Source organism: Andrographis paniculata, unplaced genomic scaffold, assembly GCF_009805555.1.
Source record: "Andrographis paniculata isolate CXL003 unplaced genomic scaffold, ASM980555v1 Contig9END, whole genome shotgun sequence".
NCBI classification, from domain to species: Eukaryota; Viridiplantae; Streptophyta; class Magnoliopsida; order Lamiales; family Acanthaceae; genus Andrographis; species Andrographis paniculata.
The window spans coordinates 4,763,144-4,769,089 of record NW_026137639.1 but is presented as its reverse complement, the minus strand read 5'-3'; the positions used below and the strand labels follow the sequence as shown (position 1 = coordinate 4,769,089).

Below are 5,946 nucleotides of genomic sequence, written 5' to 3'. Positions count from 1 at the left end.
GCCGTAACAAATAAGTTAATATTAAAATTTTCTATTTAAATAAAAAAAAATCAATATAAAATTATTTTAAAATTAAAAAAAATATTTATTTCGATAATATATCAATAGCAATTACAGATAAGGTAAAATGTTGTAATATATATATTTTTTTGCAAATTCAATCGGTAACAAAAACTTTAATATTATTATTATAAAAAATAATTATATACAATTATTTCAAATTTATTATTTAACTACAAAATTTAATTTTATAACTGAAACTAATTAATTTATTATGCTTTATATTTTCATTGCTAATTATAAATTAATTCATAGAAATAATTAAAATATCTTCAATTTCTTCTAATTATTGATTATTTTTCTATTAATATATAATAATTTAAATTAAAGATAAAAATAAAATAAAACCAAACCTGATATAAAAATCAAACCCTAGCCGCCGCTCGCCTTCTTCTTTCTCTTACTTTTTCTTTCGTTTCCATTTTTTCTTGTTTCTCCTTGTTCCTCCTCCTCTTCTTTGGTTTCTTCTCCCGCCGCCTCTTCTTCTTCATTTCCTTTATTTTTTTTTGTTTACTTCTTCTTCTTTGTTTCATTTTTCTTCTTCTTTAGAGAAGTCGTTGTCCGCCTTTTCTGTTCGTGGTCGCCGATTGATGTCGGAGATGAAAACCGAAGACACCATTATCACCGATAGGAGCTTTACGGCGAAAGAAAGAAGGATAAGTTGTTCTTACCGTGTTCTTGATTTTGTTTCCTTTTGTGTTCTGCTTGCTTGGAGTAGCAACAAATGCTTTGTTGATATCTAGTTACAAATCTCTTGTTTTGGAAATTATTTAATTATATGTTGTGTTGCTACTTTGGGTTATTCCGATTTTGTACAAAAAATATATTATAGGCTAAAATTGGAAATTGAAAAAATTTTGTTAGTTGAGTTGAATTCCAAGATCCAATCACACTTATATGGTTGTTTGATGTGGGATATTTGTGGAGAAAACTCTGAGATGAGGATTGTGTATGACAATCTAAGCATTAACATTTGAGTCACTTCTAGGAGAATAACATTAAACACTGCAGAAATGTAGTTGGTCCCGTAAGTAACATATACTTGCATTATAATTTTCTGCGATTGATTCATGTATGTAAATTTATGGAATAAAAGAGTCATTGGAGTTGTGCCGATCTCACCATGCCTCACCTTGAAGTCTTCACTACTTCTAAATGGAAGTATTTATCCTTGCTAATATTATAATATGATACCATGTTTTTTAAGATAATGTATCTTATATTAATAAATCACTGCGGGACTAGATTATTGCAGACGAATCTTTTATAGCCACTTAAAGACATTGAAACCATAAATGCCAACAAAATTGTACTACACCCCGGAGAATTGCTCTTATGAACGATCTGATGTTTTAAATAGTTAAGTTGCTATTGTTAGTTGTTAGAATGCATTTGTAATTATGTTAGGATTTTCTGTACTTGAGTATGGTTTAGTTTCTACCGTCACTAGCTAAATAGAGTTGAATTGGATAACATGCTCTAGCACAGTTGTTCATCTTATCAGTTTAGTTTTAAAATTTTTGTTGATATACATTAATGATTGCATTAATCCTTGGTGAAAGTTAAGGATGAGTTGATGAGCAATGAACAACTTTTTTTTGGCTTGTCTCAGGCTCTTTGGAAGTTCCCAAAAGAAACTGGTGAGTGTTGAATGTAAATAATGGGGAAAAGACTTTCTATGTCCCCCATGATTCACTTTGATAAAGTACTCTTGACACTTTTGCTTTAAGCAAAAGAAAGTTACTAATGGAGTCTTGGCCCTTGATAATTCCAGAAAGAGACGAATCTTGATAAAACTGCCTTAGATACTTTACCATTATTTTCGAAGGTACATCAATGTAATATTTTTTTGTCTGTGTTGTATATTTTCTTTGTATTATTGAATTTCGGTTTAGATGACATTAATGTGATAGGAGTTGCATCTGAGTTAAAGCTGCTGAAAATTTGCAATGCTTGATAAATTCATTTTCTTGATATGCCTTGAACTATATATTGGCAATTAAGAGTAGACTGTGTTAGCCCTAACAAATGACATTTGCCTTACTTTGGTTGATGTTGGAATTAGCTTTAGCTCTACCCATGTGCTGATTTTTTTTTCTCTGTTAAATAGCCTTATGGTTGATTTTTTTTTTTCTCTCTGTTAATTGTAGCTCCTCCTCAGTGTCAACCACAATTGTTCGAAGGCAAAAAAAATATGCAAGTATGAGGATTTAGTAGATCAGCCCCTCCCCTCACCCCCCTCCAAAATTTTGCACCACGAAACATTTTGCAATCACGGAAGTTTTTATTGGCTTTGAATGTTGATAATATATAAGTTTGCTTCTTGATTGTTTATTTGTATATATCTTGATTGTTGTAGGTTAGATTAGATTGGTTTAGGTTGTTTAATTTATGTCTAGTTCCTTAACCTTGTTGCAATAGAATAATTTGTGTTGTTCTGTTTCTTGGATTTCCTTGGCTAAGATGGGATGCTCCTTTAATTAACTTAAATTGGTATGGTTGTAAATCTAAGTTAGTTTTGTGTTTATTTAGTTGTTTCGGTGTAGAACTTGTTAATTAAGTTTGGATTCAATTTTAGTCGATGTTTAATATAATTGTTATTTACTAGTAGGTTTGCACTTCATTGTGAAGTTCTAATGAATCAGAGATTCTCATCATCATTGAATAGAAGGTGGGAGTCATGTCCACACTTATGGAAGCGTGTTTCGTGATTTTATCATTTTCAAATCATTATTCATTTGGTCGGATAATTTATCCTTGGGAACAACCTGAAGATTATTTCTATTGCTGATGATGAATTTCTGAGTAGCTTTTAGCTCTGAATAATGTTGAGAATCTAGAGGATCTGTTTGATGGTATTATATAAAAATCGAGGTTCTCCATTTGTTTGACTATGTGTGAAGCAAAATGAAGATATCAAACTGCACTGATGCTTTTTGAGATACAACATTGTTGTAACAAGTGAAGCATTTTTTTATCATTCATTTTCATTAATGTGGTGCAGAGTAGCATATTCAGGAGTCAGCCTATTTTATTAGTGTTTTTCGAGTTTATTTGTTACTATACTTATATTTAAGATAGGGTCCCTTGATCAAGCTAAAGTGTAAGTTTTATTTTATTATATTCATCCATAATATTTACAGAGGTAGACCTTCCTCGTAACTAGCGCTTGTTTAACCTATTTATATAGGTGATACCCTAGCCATTGTTAAGGTGTATGTTACAACTGTAATAGTCCCGGAGACCGCACTCATCCTTCCAACTAATGCTGGAGCGAAAATTCTCGGTGATGTATTCGACGGAGATAATATCGAGTAGATTTACAAGGATGTACGCATTTTTTTTTATTTACTTTATTCCTTTGGAAATTAAATTACTTAAATTTTTGTATTAAATGCTTATATATTATTAAAAACACATTGCAGTTGGTTCGCCGCCCGAGATTGCATACTCCATGATTCAGCACTCGACGAGCTGGGTCATTCATAGTTGTATTTATGAGTTGCCCTTAAGATCGTACTTACGTATGATATCATATTTATCTATTTACGTATTACTTTTTGGTTTTGCGTATTGTTATTTAGTAGGTTGTTATGATGGTGTACGGATTCGTGTTTTCTTGGGATGTTTTGTTAGCACCGTTGACGACTAATATTTTATTTTTGGCTGGACTATGAACATTGTTATATTGATAACCATGTGTAGTATTACCATGGATTTGGAAACAATTATGATAAGATTAAGTTTTAAATTATTTCTCACAGATTAATAATACAGACAAATGGAATTTATTTATGGCGACAAAACTACTATGCCACACAGGGACGTCCTTGGTAGCGTATTTTTAGTTACGGACAGTGGCCGGTACAAATGGTAATGTATGGTTGCCTGACTTTTGTCATGACTTTTTGTTGCGGACTAATTTTGTAACAAACAACTTATTTGTTAGGAGGCAGTCCTTTTGTAATGTATTGTTGTTACGGACAAATCTTGTAACAAGAAGTTTTCTGACAAGATTAGACATTTGTAACGCATTTGTTGATTTGGACATATGTCGTAACAAATATTTCTCTGACATTATTCAACTTTTGTTCCGCATTATTTGTGTCGGATCTTTGTCGATTCAAAAATATGATTGATGTTTTTGTTACATACCAAAAAACGTAACAAATATAATAAAACGTTCTTATTTTGAGAGTTGACCACCAAATATTTGTTACGGATTTTGTTGCAACATGGACTTTTTGTACCGCGATTTTTCGTAGCGGTCAAAATCCGTAACAAAGTCGACACAAAAAACTATTTTGCACGAAAAATGGGTTATAGTTACAAATATTTGACTGTTACAAAAAGACCTTTTTTTGGTAGTGTCTTGTAAAATCTTATTTATTTTCTATCTATCATGCTATGTCATAAATTTTGGTAATTATGATGGCAATCATTGGTATATATGCCTTTAAACTATTGGTTTAGTATTGAATTTATCTCTTTCAACTTTGGTCTACATGAACATATAGGTTAATGGGAATATAGGGAACATTGCGAAAAAAAATATCCTCTATACATAAATATATCATACATATTCCCAAAAATTGCATTTTTCGATCGCCAGCGGCGTGATCTTCACCTGTATACCATCTCACTTGCTTTGATCCTGTCCAATTTCTTAAAGCCACATGGTAGGCTTTGCGTACAAAAAAAAAAAGAAAATGCATATTTTTTAATATGTAGGATATATTCTATGAGCAAGATAAATATTCAAAATTAGATAATTTTATAAAAATTTTCAATAAATAAACAAAATTGTCTAATTGTATAAATGTAGTAAATTTATTGAATCTATTTTACATTTTTTATTTACAAGTATCTTCTATAATTATAAAAACATTTATATATATATTTTAAAAATATTAAATGATAATTAAATTAATTTTATATACTAAATTAAAAATATTAATATTAAATAAAATAATATATCACAATATATATATATATGTATAGCCCATGATAATTTCATCCAAAATTGATCTAATCTGGTTAAATAATACTCTCTTCATCCTCAAAACTTATATAAGTATGTTTGGGTACAGAGATTAAAAGATAATAGTATTATGGGAAAATTTATTTAAAGAACTGGTAAAAAAGTGACGATATAGCAAAATGTAGTAGAAAATTAATTATTATTTGTTAAAGTATGAGTAATAAAATTGTTTACTAGCTAGAATGGGAAAAAGTATAAATTTAGCGGACTACCAGAAAAATAAAATTTTCTTTCATACAAAATTACAGCACGGCCCAACTTAGGATTAGAACTGTTATTAGCCCAAAATTGTTTGGTTTATGGGCTTTAGTTTGGTTTAACCGAGGACCATTTCTATTTTATCTAAGCCTGGGCTGGGCTGAATTAGACTTGGGGTAACCACTGGGATAACTTAATTTAATTTAGGGTTTGTATTGTCATCATATTACATTCTAATCCAGTGTTATTGGCATTACATTTTGGTAGATTTTAAAATGATGCAAAACGAGAGGATTCCGGTTGTCTTTACATCTTTTTTTCTTTTTTTTCCGGCTCTAGTCTCTTTACATTTGTTGTTTATCACTTGTGTTTTAATGTACTCCTTATTCTTCCCATGTAAATTGGCCTATTCCTAAATTCAGGATTTAAATTTTGCTAGTTTCAAACCTCCCTCCATAAAAAAAATAAAGATAAAAAATAAAATAAAATAAAGTAAAAATGGCATGCACCATATTGCGAAGCATAGATTTATATGCATCATTCTTCATAAAAAAGTACGTTGTAGAGGTATCCAAAATGCGTACATGTACCTTTCCACTCTTCTATTAAAAGTGACAATAAATTACTCTCCCCGTCTATTAAATTTA

The 5,946-nt window shown here is 30.2% G+C and overlaps 1 long non-coding RNA gene across 1 annotated transcript; it reads left to right on the top strand.

Moving 5' to 3' along the window:
• The first annotated feature begins 450 nt into the window (after positions 1-450).
• LOC127244027 (uncharacterized) lies at positions 451-3,814 on the top strand. Its single transcript, XR_007837083.1, has 4 exons — positions 451-1,700; positions 1,835-1,888; positions 3,251-3,390; positions 3,486-3,814. It is a non-coding gene; the product is annotated as an uncharacterized LOC127244027 (long non-coding RNA).
• Positions 3,815-5,946: the final 2,132 nt, after the last annotated feature.